The sequence below is a fragment of the Salarias fasciatus genome, chromosome 12 (genome assembly GCF_902148845.1).
Source record: "Salarias fasciatus chromosome 12, fSalaFa1.1, whole genome shotgun sequence".
In the NCBI taxonomy this organism is placed as follows: Eukaryota; Metazoa; Chordata; class Actinopteri; order Blenniiformes; family Blenniidae; genus Salarias; species Salarias fasciatus.
The window spans coordinates 3,723,220-3,741,464 of record NC_043756.1 but is presented as its reverse complement, the minus strand read 5'-3'; the positions used below and the strand labels follow the sequence as shown (position 1 = coordinate 3,741,464).

General features: G+C 46.9%; 1 protein-coding gene across 3 annotated transcripts in view; it reads left to right on the top strand.

Annotated features, from left to right (window-relative positions):
* The first annotated feature begins 4,055 nt into the window (after positions 1-4,055).
* The window catches only part of sema4c (sema domain, immunoglobulin domain (Ig), transmembrane domain (TM) and short cytoplasmic domain, (semaphorin) 4C), a 94,286-nt gene continuing 80,096 nt past the window's right edge, over positions 4,056-18,245 (top strand). For all 3 annotated transcript variants that reach the window (XR_003932519.1, XM_030103961.1, XM_030103960.1), the window contains exon 1: positions 4,056-4,376. The gene's annotated coding sequence lies outside the window, so the exon portion shown is untranslated. The remainder of the gene's footprint in view (positions 4,377-18,245) is intronic.

Genomic DNA, 18,245 nt, shown 5'->3' with positions numbered 1-18,245 from the left:
CCTCTCAACCCAAACAAGTCTGCAACCTGATGTGTGTTTGAGATTATGGGAACAACAACTGGGCCCGGTTTGTTCGGTAATCTGTCTGCGGGAGGATTTGAGCGCTGGAATCACAGGACTGCTGCCAGTTCGGCTCCGGGCGGGGGCGAGAGGTGCTGCATGCGCACCTACGGGGGCGTCCAGCAGCTCCCAATATAATTCTTCAATAGCACAACGAGCTGCTCCGCCTCTCCTCTGGGAAGTAGCCTGCCTCCTCTCTTCTATTGATCGGAGCCGAGGTTAAAAGGCCCCGTGGTGTCTGTCGCTGCATCAATACTTCCACTCAGAGAAGAATAATTTGCAGTTATTTCTCGGCTAATCCACACAGATTATCACTCCAGTAGTCTTTTTTTTTTCCTTCTTCTAATCTGTACACTTAATCTTTAGATCATAATCCAAAATCTTGTGTGTGAGCTCATGTTTTCGCCCCGGCTGCTGAGGATTATCCTCCTGATGAGGGACGTCTGGCCTCTTTTGTAATGATTTATTCATAACTGGAACCATAATGAACAGAAAGTCTTGTTCATCTTCTCTTTGTCGTCTGGCGAAGCGACCACCCAGCTCACTCTGCTCTCGTTTTACGTCTTCCTGCGTCGTCACTCACCTTATTGTGTTTTACACTGACTTCCACACTGTCTCCATTGTTTAAGCAGTCCTGCTGCCGCGCTGCTCGGCCTGGGAAAACAATTGATAAATGTTGTCTGAGGCTCCGGAGGAAGTTTTCCCAAGTCTGAGAAAGACAAGAAAAACAAAGCAGAAAACCCCGAAGATGTCATCAATCGGACCCGGCACTTTATTAGTGTCTCCTGTGTGAGCTGATGTGATCTATTATTCATCAGCGAAGGGACGGTGGGTGTTCGTAGGTGTGGCACGCTGTTTTTATGTGTGTGTGTTTGTCTTGATAGATTTGTGTTGATAGATGCATGTTTCTTTTAAATAGCATTTTTTTAAAAATGTAAATCATGACCGCTATCTCTCTTAAACTGTTATAACAAACTCAGACAGTAGATTTGTGATATTTATGACTTATATGTTAAAGTTATTAGAAATGAAACAATAGAAATCTTTACAGTTTGCAGTTTTTGTGACCTGAGAGCAGAAAATGACTTTTTCCCTTGTATTTGAACATTTTCATGACAGGAGGAACCTTTGGCTTCTCCTGTGTAATCTCTGTTAGTTGCACCACAGTGTTCCCAATATTGTGTTCATTTCTTTTACACACACAAGGCGCATACAGCATTGTGTAGTGTAGCTTCCCTTTTGAAATCCACTGTAATCTATTATTCAAGGTATTGATTCCCATGCGGGGGCTGGGATCACAGGTGAGGCCGAAGCTTTGCCTGCTCTAATAAACCACACCTCGTATCTGCAACAGACGTGGAAGCTTTCTGCTTGTTTTATTATGCTGGTTCCTCCTTTAAATGTGCAGCTGATCAGTTCTGGAACAGAAGTTTGGATGGTAGGAGGTAAACTCAGTCCTCACTCACGCATAGGAAGAACATGAAAACTCCAGACTCTGAGATTACAAACCATTTAATGACTACAAAGATATAAAAGCTTCATAAAAGTGGAATTTATGGCATTGAAGGTTCCTGAAAAAAGCGCTCTGAGTGTAAATACACACTTTTTTTTTTAATACTAACAAAGTTTGTGGTCTGTTCCAGAAAAGGAACTGAACTCAAATAACCTTACTTCATCAGTTTTAAAGTAATCTTTTCAGTGAATATAACAGGTAATCATAATAATTGAGAGAGCACAGTGAAAGCAACAAAAGATACCAGAGAGATTAAAAAAAAGAAAGAAAAAGTAATCGTAATAAAGCACAAAGACTCAAAAGAAAAGAGGAACGTCAGCGAGATCAGCTGCTGCTCTGAACTCCAGCGTTTCCCGAAGGCGTCGATCCTCAGAACTCGGCTTTGTTTAACCTCATCAGTCCTCCAGGTGTTCCTCAGCAAGGGGAAGTCTGGAAGATAGGAAAGAGTCTCCGCTTCATTCATTATAAAAAATCCTCTCTCAACTTTCTAATCACCGTCTCAGGTGATTAGAAAACAGAGAAACTCTGTCGACCTTCCAGAACAAACAGGCCGGAGCGTCGTGTGAAAATGTAACCCAGCACTCGCCTTAGTGCTCTTACCTGACGCAGACGTCCTGTTTAAGAGCTAAACGTCTCCTACAGACACGTTATAGAATGCAACGAATATAAAGATTTATGCATTAGATCATTTTACCAGGAGGAAGCTCTTTGCTTTTTTTTGTTCAACTTTTCAAAATTTTACACTGAAAGAATTATGTGGGTAATTTTGATTTTACATTTTAAATGTCTTTGATGTCACAAAATTCGAAAATAAATATCTACTATTTATGAAAGAGCGTGCTGGAGCTTCCTGCTCTGCGGCATTAGCATCAAACCCACACCGCGGAGCTGAAGCTGGGTTCGTGCTCACATGCACGCTGAGGGCTGCAGGAGAAGCAGCGGGCTTTCATCCAAATGAGTCTGAAGAGGAGCGTCGCAGACAGACGGGATTAAGCAGCAAGTCTTTCGCTGCATTTCATTCAAGAACATTCAAAGAGAAAATACGATCCTCGAGGGGGAAAACATTGTCTTCGGACTCCAGTGATCTGTGCAGCAGCAGACGTCGTTAATAATGGAATCATGCTGAAACTGCACTGGCTTTTCTTCCTGAAATTCTACTGGTTCATTTTTTTGTGAAAAGACATTCAAATGCATGTTTTCTTCAGGTAATCGTCTCTTTTCGAAGAGAAACAAAGGAAATATTGTCATTATTTACTGGTTGATATTCAGTCCTGGACATCCAGCTGGATTAAAGTGAGTTTGACGCCCCGACTTAAACAATGACATATTACTCTCTCCACAAATCTCAGTATTGATCCGATCTGACCAAACCGCCTGAGCGAGACGAAAAAACGACAATGATGAGCGACGATTCATGTTCTGGGAGCCATCAGCGAACACCGAGCCGTCGGCCTGAGAGGAGCTCTAAAGTATTCTGTTTTATTTTTATATATATTAAAAACAAAATCAGAGTATTGATCCTCTTCAGGAGACAAAGGAGAAAGAAATAAGTACCTGACTGGTTAGAAGCCTTGATCTCAGGACAACACAAACACTTTGATGTCTCGTATTTCCTGAGGGAAGAGGAAATGACAGCAGGAGTGAAGAGTGATAACCAGCAGAGTACGGTTTCAGTCTGAGATGATAATAATAAGAATGATAATGTTAAGAATAATAAACAATAGAGGCCGTGCTTCCGGTTGGTTTCTGCTTGTTCAGTCTGTCTGGAGTACAGAATTGCTCACTGGCACTTCAGAAGAGTCAACAGAAGTGAACAATGGCGTCTTTAAGCAGCAGACCACCCAAACAATGTGATTGTTGGGTCTGAAACCAGAAAAAAGAAAAAAAAACCCCCTCTGAGGGTCAGAGGTCAGGTCCCAGGTTGAGACCTGAGGAAGGGGCCCCGCTCTGGAGGGGCCCTCCACTGTGAAGGTCCCACTTTAGAGGGGTCCTGCTCTAGAGGGGGTCTGGAAAGGGTCCAGGTCCAGAGGGGTCCTGCTCTGGATGGGTCCCGGGGGGCCCCACTCAGGAGGGGCCCCCCTCTGGAGGGGCCCTTGTTCCAGAGGTTAACGGGCGGGGACCTGCCAAGAGCCTTCTTTAGAAATCCTCCCTGATCCCTGCTGTGATGCGTACTGCAGAAGTAAGCTGGGGGCGCGCACACACACACACACACACACACACACACACACACACACACACACACACACACACACACACACACACACACACACACACGCGGGCTGCAGCGCCACGCACACACATCATTTCCAGTGCAGACTGGCACAGAGACGCAGCGCCTCCGCGCCGCTCCGTCCTCTCTCCTCACGCGCTGGACGGAAACTTCTCCTCGGAGAGGCGGATCGCTCCTCGTCCCAGATACTGGATTAAATACGCGATTTCTTTTCTTTCTTCGCCTCTTTCCCCTCCTCCTCCTCCTCCTCCTCCTCCTCTTCCTCCTCCTCTGGTTTCGCGTTACAGCCCTGGGAGGGAGAGTTGCGCGGAGCCAGTTCCTCTAGAAACTGAATGACAGGATCATACGGCTCCCTTTGCCTCATAATCCCTACATCTTTTTTTTTTATTATTATTATTGTAAAGGGGGAGAAATCCATCTGACTGTGATGGGGATGTGGAATAATTTCTAACTCAGACACGAGAGAAGCAAAAGGCGAGGCACCGGAGAGAGCAGCCCGCGGCTGGAGCATCGAGCCGGAGGAGAGCGCAGGACGCGCCGCCGCGGACACCGAGCCCTCCGCCGAACAAGAAGGTAAGTTTGCAGCGGTTTTTCACCGGAGCGCTGCGTGCGGCTCGGGCGGATTCAGATCAGAGGTGGAGGGAGAAAGAAGACCCTCCGGATCCGGAGCGGACGGGTCTCCAACTGTTGCCGTGGAGCCCTTCGCCGTTTTCTCCGTGGAAACGTGAGAAATGAACGCGTTATTCGAGGTGCAGCGCGCTGCCGGAGCCTGGCTCGATGTGATGCAACTTTATCTGCCTTTTTTTTTTTTCCTACCTCCGCGCAGAGTAAACACAGCGCAGTGCGGTCAGGAGCTCCTGGATGAGGATCAACTCCTGGCTTTCTCATGTAGTCTGCATCTCCTGAATCTCAGCCTGACCCCCCTGCTCACGGCACAGCCTCCTATCCGCCACTTACCCCCCAGAAATACCGTTTCCTATCAACTTCTGGTAGTTTGGCGCGTGATAATAAACTTTCCCTCAACAAATACATCACAAAACATGACAAAATGCTACTGGAGTCTCCCCAAAGTGGGCAATTTATAGAGATTTTCCGCCACAGCTGCACAGTTTTATGCAGATGCAAGCATTTGGAAGCTCTCAGGCATCCACTTTGAAAGTTTAGAGTATCTTTAAAGCAAACCGATCCTTAAATTGCAGCTTGTTTTCCTCCTCTTCCTCAGCTGCCACTCAGAAACGAAGCCCTCATGGTGACTGTAATCCACTCACTTCACACACTGGAGTGGAGAGATATCTGCTGTATAGAGCTTCCCTCCTCATCCCCCCTCCTGGTTCTTTCTTTTTTTTGCCTTAATGAAGTAAGTATTAGCTTCACTTGACTGATTATTGTAATTACTGAGGAGGAGGGGGGTGGGGGGGTGGAGGTGGGGGCAGTCCATGCTGGACACTGAGTGGGGTTTTGTGTGGAAAGGTGGTTGTTTTAGGAGGTGGAGGAGGAGTTTTTCTTTTTTACAAGCTGGATGGTGCCACTGCCAGTTAGCTAACAGACAGTCCAGCAGAGGAGGGGGTGTACGTATGACTGGAATACACAAAGACAGTAAAGTGTGGGGGGAGCAGGCGTGTTACTGCCATGTGGGACTGGATTTACAGGAGCATCGCTGTGCTCCAGGATCTACTTTCTGCTCTGATATTTGTGTAATTGTCTCATAAAATGTGTGCTGATTTCTCCCTCATGAGGTCGGTGGGTGGGTAGTTCGCCTTTGCGCCGTTGTGTGTGTGTTTTTGGGTGCCGCCGTGTCATTTGCAGAGACTAATGAAAGTCAGATATTCCTCGATTTCAGCGCGTGCCGGCTGACATTTGCGGTCGCGGAGGGTAATCCTGCCAAAATTCACTTTTTAGTCACCTTTTACGTTTGTGAAATCGAGATCAGACCTTTAAAAATATGTGTAATCCTCCATATATAAGAGTACAGGGAGCAGATTATGCAGGTCACCAGGAGGCATCTCTGAAAACCAATTTGGCCGTTTGAAGGATTCCTCCTGACATCTGCATTATTCCCTCTGTGGGGACAGAAAATAAACCTTGAAAATCCAGTTTTATCCAGGGCAGTTGCTACACACACACACACACACACACACACGCGCGCGCTGCAGCCCTCTGGCCCCAGATGTTAATGCCTCCATTGAGAGAGGCGCAGGACTCCTGCCGACTCCATCTCTTCATTGTCGGGGAGACAATGGACTCCACATCCTGACAGCCAACCTCCTTCCCATCTTTCCTCGCACGCTCTTTGTGCCACTCCTCACACAATTAAATGGCACACACACACACACACACATCAGAACACACACACACACATGTGTAGAGGCATGCGTCGTCTGTGGGGACTGCGTGCTGCAGTGTCACCGCTCCATGCTCTTTTCTTCTAGCTTAGATCTCTTTTGTGGAGTTTTTAAACGACGAGCTCAACAGATGTGGGCTTTTTCGGAAGACTTTCATGTCTTATTTACTGCGTGTGTTTGTGTATTTATGTGCAGCCGTCATGTCCCCTCGGGGGTGTTGTGTCGTACATGTGTTTGAAAGTGCTGTCCAAGCTGCTCCTCTGCCAGGCTGCAGTTGATTGTGATTTCTCCAGCAGATGAATCCTGCCGATCGGTTAATAGTTTATCATGCAGGCTGTCAGGAGAAATAAAGAACCCTTTATGCTTTCAAGCGATGCTTGAAACAAAAGATTGCTTTCAACAACATGCAAATTCTTCCTCTGAGAAGCAAAAATGTGTAAATTTTGATTACTTTAGGAGTTGATAAGAATACTTTCAGTTATAGTTAAATCACCTGTCAGTCTAATTGTGTTGCCTTTGCTTCCCCATCCATGTAATAAGTGCACGCATCCGGCTGTGTGTGTGTGTGTGTGTGCGCGCCGTGACACCTGAGGGTCAACGTTGCGTCACGGCCGTTGGCTCGTCACCGCGCCAGATGTCTGCTGTCTGCTGGGAGCGTGCCCGTTTGTGTGTGTGTGTGTTTAATTGTCGTCTCTGTGTCACATGCATCACGTCAGTGCAACAGATACGGCGGCCCACATGGCGAGCAGCTGAACGCACGGCGAAATCCCGTGATAACTGGATCATTGACGATTATGTAACTCGGTAGCTTCACGTACAGGAACACACACACACACACACACACGCGCTCGTGTTCGCGCTGGCGGCGGTGTTGGTATGGATTCGAAGCTGCTAACGATAATGCATTTTAGAAGGTGGGAGAAGTTGTTTTTTTTGCATCTCCTCTGCTGTGCAACAGTTGATGCGCCAGCTTCCCACAGGAGGCATTTTTTCAAAAATCCTTTTCATCCTACCACCGACTTAATTCTTTATGCCATTCTTTCTTTCTGTCTTTTTTTTTTTTTTTCTAAAGAAATCTCTTTCAGAAGCAGATCTAGTTTTATTTTTGCTGTTTCATACTGGTCTGTTTCCTGCTGCGCTGAGGGAAGTTCACGTTTGGAGCTTCGCCCTCTGTGTTTCTGATGCTGCACGAACAGAATCACACTGATTCTGTGTTGTTGTTGTTTTTTATATCCTCCTTTGTGTGATTGTGTGTGTGTGTGTGTGTGTGTGTGTGTGTGTGTTATGTGTGCGTGTGTGTGTGTGCTGAACAGAGATATGGTTCAGAGGAGGCCAGATGTAAGGTCTGTGGAGGTGAGGCAGATGGGGTGTGTGTGTGTGTGTGTGTGTGTGTGTGTGTGTGTGTGTGTGTGTGTGGAACAGTTGGAGGCTTCACTGCACAGACTGATGTTTAGAGAAGAAATAAAAAGAGGCTTGTTTACAAGAACACGGAGCTAACTAGATTTCGGCAGAGTGCAGGGTCAAAGCAGTGGGAATGTTATGCCAGGGTTGTCAAACATAAGGCCAGCGGGTGGAAACCTGGTCCACAAGAGGCTCCTTAGACTGGCCCTCCAAACCGCCATATAAATAGTCGAAATTTTAAAGAAAACATCGACTTTTTTTTTAAATCACAAATTTTATCAGCGTACAGAACACTGGCAGCCTGGGATCAATGCGAGCGCACCAGTCTCAACGTTTGGAAAAAATGCATAGTGCAGCGGCTAGCATGCTATTAGCATGTGAGTGGCTAGCATGCTATTGGCATGTGAGTGGCTAGCATGCTATTGGCATGTGAGCCATGAGAGTGAGCTTTTGTGATCCAGTGCAATCAGAGTTTGTTCAAACTACTGCATGTTTAGCTTCCCTTTCCCTTTCCTCGCTCGTGGTTTCTTTTCGCCCTTGCCGCTGAGGATTCAGGCTTTTTTCTCTTTTTTTCTGGGGTATTTTATTGACCTTCCTCACTTTCCACCATCTGCTGTTTTGACAATAAGTTTTATCCCCGCCAGTGGAACAGCACCATCTACTCCTTGTGTGCTCTAAAGCGACTTTCTCCGCGCTGTAAATCAGCCCAGGAGGAAAACTGCGGTTCCCGTAAGAGGTCACTGTCCTGCAGCATGAGAAAACACGCGCTACTGGAGGACGGGCCGCCAGATTGAGAGTCATTATTCAGTTTTGGAGTGGCTGCATGATGGAGGGATAGTCAGTGGCAGCTCAGAGGAGGCAGAAGTCCTGAATTTATGTGTTATTAGCTGGAGTAACTCATGATGTTTACTCCTCATCCTGAATAGAAGCGCCACCTGGCAGAGTGTGCCGCTCTTCTCCGTTTACCATAGATTAAAATGTGCGTCTGCAAAGTTGTCTTAATGCACCTTGCCTATTTTTGCACTTACAGAAACATTCAGAGCACCAAGAATTTGTTTTTGAAGAAATGATTCCAAACAGAATTAGTATGCAGTGTGAAAGTAGGTCGCAGCTTTCCTCTCGCAGATCGTTTCTGCTGTGCGGTTCTTCACGGTGCGCATTTGATGTGAAATTTGTGAACGTGTTTCCCAGGCTTGTTGCGTTTCTTCAGAAATCAGACCCCCGAAACAAGCTGTCACCGCTCACTGGAACTGAAGTGTTGGTTCAGCTAAGTTTCTCTCCTCCTAAAGCTGACGTCTTGGTAATTTATTGATGGAATCCTCCAGGATGGCACCGTTTATGTGGAGTACGGCACAAAGCGGGGCGTGCACGCGCCGCCGCACAACCTCCAGCCCCGTCTGGGTAGCTCTGAGGCCTGCTGCGAAGTTTCCGTCAAACGGCGAGGACGGATCCAGAGGCTTTTGGCAGCAGCTGTGATTGCAGTTGTTCCGAGACGAGGAGCTTCTGCTCTTCTGAAACGTAGCCCTCGCTTTCAGCTCTCCGTCTCTCTCGTTTTCTCTCTCATCCACTCACACGCAGACATTTTTTTCCCCCCCCCTTCTTCTCCCTTCCGCTCCTCTCGTTTCGGCTCACTTCGGGCAGCATAATGAGGTCATTTTTCGCATTGCCAAAGTGTAAGCACTCACCACTTATGCAGCTCAACTTTAATTGAACAGACAAGTGCATATTCAGCCTATTGTGAACAAAAACTATGCTTGGATTGAAGAGAGCGCTCTAATCCTTTTTGGTGGCTGTGATTGTGGCGCCGGTCGCCCGGACGCCCTGGGAGCACTCATTATGGATGTTTCTGTCTTTCTCTCAAAATCAATTTGACTAAATTAGATTAAGTTTTATTGAATGCTAAAAATTCACAATATTTCCAAATAATGCTCCCCCTTCAAAACAGAGAATACAAAGCTGTAATAAACACTTTACATGATGCAGAACCCCCCCCTCCCTCCCCTGCTTTTGGTTCAATCAATAAATTAATAAATAAACCCTGAGGGATGAAAAGTGTTTCCAGGAAAGGCAGACTGGTGGAAAATTCAATATGGAGCACGCTGACGGTCCTGGAGGCAAATGCAGCGGAGCCAAGTATTCGCCCAATCTTTTTCAATCTTGAAATGTGGAAGTCGCGTTTATCAAAGCTTTTCATTCTGACCTGCAATTTCCCTCCCGTCGAGCCGATCAATGCAATTTTTAAAATGTCAGAATGCCGAGGCGAGAGGCATCGCCCAAACCTAATTACTGTTGTCTGCAACAAATGACGGAACAGATGGGGAGTAATCCGTCCCACCCCGCCACGACACCGAGGTTTGAGCCTCTCTTCAGAGCAGACGCCGTCTCCCTCCGCGAGACGGCCGTGAGAGTTACTGGAGGAGTTCGGAAGATGTGAGGTGGAGCTGCTCCGAGTGGCCGGGCTCCTCTACATTATTTATGAGCGGGAGAAAGACCTGACCTGCTTGTTTGTTACCGGCTGACCACTGTTGTCCATCTGCTGCCTGCAGCCTCGCTCCCCCCCCTCCCTCCCTCCCGCCCCGCTCCGCTATCTGTGCATGCATCTGTCCGTCCATCAATAACTCCGTCTCTGTCCAAGTTTTTATGTAAAACAGGACGCCCGGAGCTGCAAGGTTAAATGGATTTCATGTTTACTCGGGACGGATCAGAATTTAAGTAAAAAACAATGTCAAAAAAGTGAGCGTGTCAGTAAATATCAACGCGAGGAAGGTTTAAGCAGCTTTGCAGAACGAGCTGCCGGCCAGCCAATTTAATTAAACACTCCTCCCTTTATTGTACATGAAATGTGTAGCTGGGCTGTTTTTCTGAAATGAAACATCCGACTGTCCGGAGAAAAGTTCCAGCTTTGGACTGAAGCTGCGGAAAGTGACTTTTCCCACTCCTCGGTGACCGACGAGCTGGAGCTGATCTGTTTCGTTTTGTTCCGACATTTCACATTTCAAGTCCTTTAGTCCTCCACTAAAGCTAAGAATTAGCAACATGTTGAGTGTAGTGGATCGCTCTCCAAAACGTTTGAGGCCCTGTTCACACACGTCCTCCTCTGTCCATATGAAGGTGTGTGTGCTCACCATCATACAGCACATTATGTGAGTGTGTGAGGAGAATTGGTTGTTAAAGCCGTGAGGGCCTCAGTAGCGTGTGCTTTTGCTTGGCAAGGCATCCACTCATTTCAGAAATGAGCATTTCTGCTCGTTGAAGTACGCCGGCTTGGTGACGACGGTCTGCATATCTGATTAAAAAAAAAAAAACCTTGCACATGGGGCCTAAGCGTAAATACTGTGAATGTGTGTGACGGCCACTTCGTGTGTATTCTCCCTTTGACGGCCAGGCGGCATGTGCAGCATGCGACCCGCCTTCACCCTCGGTCAGCTGGGATTGGTTTCCGCTCCCTGCGAGTCTGAGGTTGATAAAGCAGTGAAGGGGAAACGTGAACGGATGGATGATTGTTTTTTTTTTTTTTTTTTTTAAATTTTCAATTTAACTTTTGAAGATAGGATCAAGGGAAGAAATGGGCGCTTTTCTCTGGACACATCCAACGCCGTTTGATGCCGCTCCTTCGGTTTGTCTCGGCTGTGACTGCAATGATAAAGCCGGATTGGAGAGAAATCGTAACGAGCTGGTCCAGAAAACAAACCCTTGACGCCGCGCCAACTGTGTTTCGGGGTCACTGTGTGAGGTATTTAGTATGTTTTTCCGAGGCCCCCGCTGCGCCCGGCCGTCGGCTGCTTGTTGTTTTGTTTGTTGCGACTCAGCAGATGTTTTCTGGCTCGGTCGTCCGCGCTGAGCTCTGCGAACAGAGGACTGCAGGAATTGTTCTCTCTCTCTTTTTCTCTGTTATTGCGGTTTTGGTGACACGTCAGGGGTGTTTGGGCCCAGCGCGAATATGGAGGTTCCCATTGTTTACTGTTAGTCGAAACATTGCTGCGTGTTTACTTTGCATAGAGTGCGTGTCTATGCATATTCAGCCCCCCCCCCCCCCCCCCGCCCTGCTGTTTTCATTCAGTATTTCCTGGACAGAGTATGTTAATGTGTGCAGGCTTGCAACACCAGATAACAGTAGAAATACTCTGACTGATCCGCTGGAAAACTCAGATTGCGTGCATGCACGGTGATGCAGATGCTGCACAGTCGGGGGTGTGTAAAGGAAAAGTAGGCCCCTTCCCTCCACGTCCCTGTGCTCACCAGAGCGTGGAAGTTTGTTTTTATGACAGCCTTTTTTTGGCATTGTTCTGGTCCGATAGAGCTCACCCTCCCTACCGTGGGACCGGCCGTTAGTGGGCAGGAAGTGCCGGGAGAGCAACAAGAGCTCACACACACACACATACTGTACTGCAGGCTCCAGCACACACAACCCCTCCCGAGCAATCGCCCCGCACTCGCGCATAAAGTTTTGAAAGGACAATAAAAAAGTTGCCCTGCGGCTCGCGGGCTGGTAAGCCGCAGCTTATCCAGGAAGGAGCTGCAGCCGGGCTAATGGCCGCTCTCCAGGGTAGGCACTCCAGAGGGGCCCGCGCCGGCTTATCAGCAGCAGGAGGGCCCCTACATGACTGCACTCTGAGATCTCCACTGAGCTGCTGTGTGGGAGAAGCTTAGCTTCAGTAGCTGTCGGAGGGCTGACAGCAAACCCGCTTATTTCCCGCTGTGTTTATCTCAGCCTGTAGGAAAATCAAAGTTAGTCATTAGCCCCTGTTTGATGAAAATATAGATATTTACCCAAAGCAGCTCCTCTGATAGGACACTCAAAGGGTGTATTCCGAATGGGAAGTCGGCTTGTCAAGTCTACCTGGGAAGCCAGAATGTTATTGTTGAAATAATCAGCGATCGAGCAGCGTGGCTTTTACTTCGAACCGAATATTTCTTCCTGGTGTCACGGGGCGACTTTGTGAAGTATGACAAGGCATTCATGATGTGCAACGCGTGCCATACCGTTCGAACTTCCCCACAGCTGAGGGGGATTTCTTTCCCTTAATTGGAAATGTCTCCGAAAAGAACCAGCGTGATTTAGAGGAAAATAACAAAATGTGCAATGAAGAGTAGCGAGCTGTCTTGCCCCCTGACTGACTAATCAGATCCCGGAAAGACGACTCCAGCATGATCTGAGCTCATGAATCAGAGCTCCTTCTCCTCGCCTGGTCCGCCGTTCACAGCAGCTGCTCGCTCCTGTCGCTGCTCCCGTATGAGAGATTTGTTCAACACAGCCTGTTTTTCACCTTGACTGAAAGGTAAATACAGGCTGTACTGTATTGTGTCTGCATTTTTAATCCCGTTGTTTGTTTTTGTTGACGATGCCACCTTCCCTCCTACTCATCTACTTTGCATATTGCCCACGAGAGACAGGACGAGATCCCGCAGACAGAAATACCAGAATCAGTGCCTCGTTGTAAATGGGGAGATCAGACCGACACGCAGCAACGCACTGATGCGGTCGACTCGTCTGCAGTAGGTGGAAACATTCACATGCATCTTCTTCCCGTATATATTTGTGTTTTCAGAAGGGTCCTTTGAGTTTGAGGTAATTTCTGAAGGTCTTTCCTGCCTTCAGCCCGTCAGCACAGATAGGCTTCGGCTCTCTGCGACCTGAACTTCTGGAGTTGCTTTAAGCAGCTGAAAGTTGGATTGATGGATGGCTGAGACACTTTACATAATAACCACACTTAAAAACACATTTGGTTTCAGTGTCATTAGCAGACGTGTCCTCACTGTCTAGAGGCAGGAGAGAAGAACTGAGTCTTCAGTCAATTTGAGACCCAATATTTTATACTTGCAGATTTTTTTAATCATTGAAATTTAGCTTAGGGGGGTTAATAACAGGATTTTCTCCTATGTGACGACCCCAGGACACTGATTTATTACTGCTTTACACAGATTTTTAATAAAGAAGTCCCAGATGTTTTAATCCACTGAAGGTTCATTTCAACTTCTTGAATTTTGAATTTAGGTTTACTCCTTCTGCTTTATTAGACGTAGACGGGAAAAAAGCAGGGTTCATTCTGGACGGGTTGCCAAACAGACACTCAATGGTGAATTCAGACCGCGGTACAAAAAGCTTTCCACACGCGCAAAACACACTGCTAACACTCGTTATTCCCACTGCGGGGACAAAAAAAAACCTTGAAAAACGTCTGTCTGGCGTTCTGCACAAAGGTTCTGCTTTTGCCCCCTCACCCACCCTGATCCTGCCGCAGACTCACCTTTGACCCCCCGGCTGGTCGCTGCCCCGCCCCCTCGTCTCCCGCTGCTCCTTCACCAGTTCACTGCCCTCCGCATGACGTCCTTCTCGTATGCATGAAGAGCTGCAAGGAGACGACAAAGAGAAAGGGAATCACTCAGTGGGATGCGGCCACAATATTATGACAGGCGGGAGATAAAAGAGCAGAGGGACAGAGATTGAGCAGAGTACAAGAGCTGGCATGACCACACCAAAAAATAGAGAAGTCTATCCGGGTTGCCAGGTTTGGACCGCTCCGAAAGAGAAGCGAGAGAGAGAGATTGGAAAGCAAGAGAGAGCCCGGCTCGCCCAGACAGCAGCCCTGAGAACCCAAGATAAGAGGCGAGCAGCAGTCAACAATTACACCATCAATTTCCAGCCTGGCTCTCACCTTCTTTTCTTACTCCGCCTTTCAGTCTGGCTCATCTTTTGCTCCCGGGTTCTCATTCTTTCTCTCTTTGCAGCCCGCTAACCCAGGACACTTGTGTGTTTTCTGTTCGGCCTCTCGACCGGAGCGCTGCACGTAAAGCTGAGATGTGCGTTTGCGTCTGTGCCTGTCTTAATGAGCAGATCCGTACTCCGGATTACAGGTTACTGAAGAGTTTGACACATCAAAACGATCTTTTGACTGAAGAGCACTTTTGAGTGCGTTTTGCTGAGAATATTTCAGGATTCTTACGTAAGTCACATTTTCTTTGACATTACATCAATAAATAAAGCGTATTCCTCTGAAATGTCATGTTTTCATGGGTAAAGGTTGGCGACAGTTCGTTTTTCCCTTTTTAGATTACAAAACGTGTGTGTGTAAAATGAAGGCTGGGTAGATCAATAGAAGTGGGAAAAAGCTGTTGTTGAAGTTCGGCGCAAAAAAAAAAGCTCAGAAGGTCAGTTTTCAACAATCTCTTCATGTTTCCCTCGAGTGTTTTCTCCCTTTCCACACTGAAAGAATGCTACGTCCCGTTTGCCTCTCGTCGAGTTTTCATCAGGACCAAACACATCCAATCAAGATAAACCCGAAACAATCTATTCTGGTTGTTGTCTTGCTGTTGCTCGGGGATCTGGGAGCTTACTCCACAAGCTGGGCTTTTGCACACGCCTGGAAGCCGAAAGACTACAAATATGGGAGGCCAGGAATATTTTCTTAGCTAAATGTATACTTTCATGTGCTCACATAAGGTCTCACACTCCCTCTCACCCCCTCACACACACACACACACACACACACACACACACAAGGTTGTGCCATATGGAACAGTTTATCGCCACGTGTTTTTTTTTTTTCCTCTCCTTTCTTTTTTCCATACCTATTAGGCAAAATCTGTTTTAGGAACACCAGGGAGGAAAGGCAAACTCTTATTATGATTTCACTTTATGCCTGAGGTTAGACCAGACGTGCACGCACACACACACACACACACACACACACACACACACACACACACACACACACACCTCTGATTCTCGTAGTCAAAAAATCAATACCATCTCTTTAAAATAGCTTGAAACTAATGCAAAGAGACATCGAGGGAGTCGCAGAACCAGGCGGATAATCAAGCTTTAATTGCAGATGGATAGATAGATAGATAGATAGATAGATAGAGGTCCAACTGAAATGACATTTGTTTCCTCTTTAAAATTCACTGACCATCCATCCCTCCATCCATCCCTCCATCCCTCCATCCATCCCTCCATCCATCCTGTCCTCTCATATCTCTGCGGCTCAACGGCTCTGATTTGTGTACCAGGATTAAATTCCTCAAATTTGTCTTTCACTCCCTGTGGGAGAGGACTGTGCTTTTTAATTAATTGATTTTGAAATGAAGTTAGCTGCTGCGCCCCACTGTGTGTGTGTGTGTGTGTGTGTGTGTGTGTGTGTGTGTGTGTGTGTGTGTGTGTGTGTGTGTGTGTGTGTGTGTGTGTGTGTGTGTGTGTCAGACTGTAGCCCTGATGCATTGCTGGGCAGGAGAAGGGTGGGGTTCTGCTTGATTGTGGTAATTTATTGTTGGAATAGATGTTGATATTCAGCCTGAACCCCGAAGCGTGAAAACCGCAACCAGGACCGTCAGTTATGAAGAGCTAATTCGGTTTTGGTTTATTTATTTATTTATTTATTTTCCCCCAGAACGTTTTACTATTTCTTCGTCTGCTGAATCGATGCTTAAAATCCAACATTGCTTTCTTTCATCTCCCGTCCTGATGCAAAGCCACAAAAGCCAAGTTTATCTGCTCATTTTCATATTGGCCTTACAGGCTAATATGACTGTAGGATCATTTACACCAAGAGTCTCAGACATAGACGGATATGACTGAGAGCCAGTCTCAGAAATCAGCGATGCTGCCATGAAAGCTAGAAAACTAGCATTAGCATTACCAAATGATAGCATTAGCATTAGCCCTTCTAAAGAGGGCTTCAGTCTTCATTCACCGACATGTTTTGAGGAGGTTCATTTGTCAGCTTTCTGCGTCAGCCTTATAAAGTAAAAGACACGCTATCATGTTTTGGTGCACTGTGTTTAAAGCGTGGAGTCGCAGAGAACACAGAAAGACGCCCGTACACGGCGCTCGGAGCGAAAACGCTTCACTCAGCCGACTCACCGAGTGCGTCTGACGGTTTCCTGGACCACCTCCTCTGAATACAGACGCAGCTGCGACTCGGTCGGCAGGGCGAGTCGCCTTTCAAATGCGAGGTTACGAGTTCGAGGCCCATCGCTTTGCGTGGCACCACTGGTGTTTGAGTGTGTGTGTTAACAGATGAACACAACAAACAAAGTGACAGCGGTGCCTCAGTGAAATCTGTTTGCCATTTCAATAAATAATATACACCCTGCAGGCGAAATGACCAAAAAAAGAGTAAAAATATTAGTGACTTTGGGAGATTACTCAGCAAAACAATCATTTTTCACATCGTTTTTGGTTGTTTTTAATGAACAAGCTGTAACTTTAGCGTCTACTCAAGAGTGTCGATGACAGAGAAAGTGAAAAGGTGCTTTTACCAATGTAGATTAACGCTTAATGTATAGTTGTATTTCCAATAACAGACTAATTCACTGTAGCTCTTCTTGTATACTTCCTTTTCTCACTGTTAAGTGCCAAATAAAAATCCAGATTAGAGCTTTGGCTGCATCTTCGGTTTGATATTGTTACTGAAAACATGTAGAAAGCAGCAATTTTGAGGAAAATTAGACTTCCCAAGCCCCATGAGACAGATAAAAGTTGTGTGGATAATTGATGGCTTTCTGGACGATATGTGGTTGATTCTATTGAATATTGACTATTTGATTAACAGGTTTTCTAATCCCGAAGATCCTCTGTCCGCCCGTCTGTGTGTCAAAGTGTCCTTGAGCAATACGCCGAACTCAAACATTCCCTCAGTGATGGGTGAGCGCCTCGCATGGTCGCTGTCACCCGTGCAGTGTGAGACTGCTGAATGGGGAAACGTGGACTATTCAAGGGAAGTCCGTCTGTATCCGGACTGCTGAACACCTGAGGTTTAACCTGAAGAAGCGTTCCTGATTTCAGTCAACTCCTCAACAACTGCGAGGACAAAATGAAGCCTGACATTGATTAAAAAGCTGAAAGGCATTTTTCTTCAGCGTAAGTAACAACACCCTCCTAATAAAGTAATGATATTGATCCTGCTGTACCTCATAACTCGATAAATGAAATGAAGCGCAGCAAAAACCACATCCATTTTTGAGAAGTAGCACAGGGTGGTCTCTTATTGAACGCGACATGCTCCGGAGCTTTTTTAAAAAATGGTATTGCTACTCCAAATCTCCTGGGTGGAAAGGGTTAATAAGGTCACTAACTAGTTTTCCAGCTACCCAAACAACTGTCACATGGAGGAAAAATGCCATTAACTGAAGCAATTTTGTGCTTCTTTCGGTCTTTCGGTTCAGAGAAGAGGCCTGAAAGATGGAAGGGAGGGTCCTTGACTGCTCCAAACAAGCAGTGTCTGCATGTTTGTGTTCATACTTTCTAATAGTTATTCAGTTTATCTCTTCGAGGGTCTCCACTCTGCTGCTTGTGGTCTTGTTTGTGTGATGTTGGGAGTCACTTCAGAGCTTCCCGTGTTGCGTGAGTTCTGAACCTGGGATCTGTGACGCCTAAAGGGGGGCGTCTGGAGACCAGGAGGGGGTGCCTGGGGATTTGCCTGCTCTAATGTTATGAAAATTGAATTGAACATGGCAAAGAAAATCAGCATGTCAGCTGGAGTTTTGCTTCAGTCTGGACTGAGGCGGGAGGGAAGCAGCAGCTGCACCTCCGGAGCCGTCCTCCCCGGAGCCCCGGTGCCTTGCCCCTCTGCCGCCGATCGGTGGGGTTGCTTTTGTGCGTCACGGCGCCGGCGGTGAATCTGCCGCATGCTGTCGGGCCGACGCCGCCTGTCGCAGTGTGTGTGTGTGTGTGTGTGTGTGTGGCTGGGTTCCTCTGGCT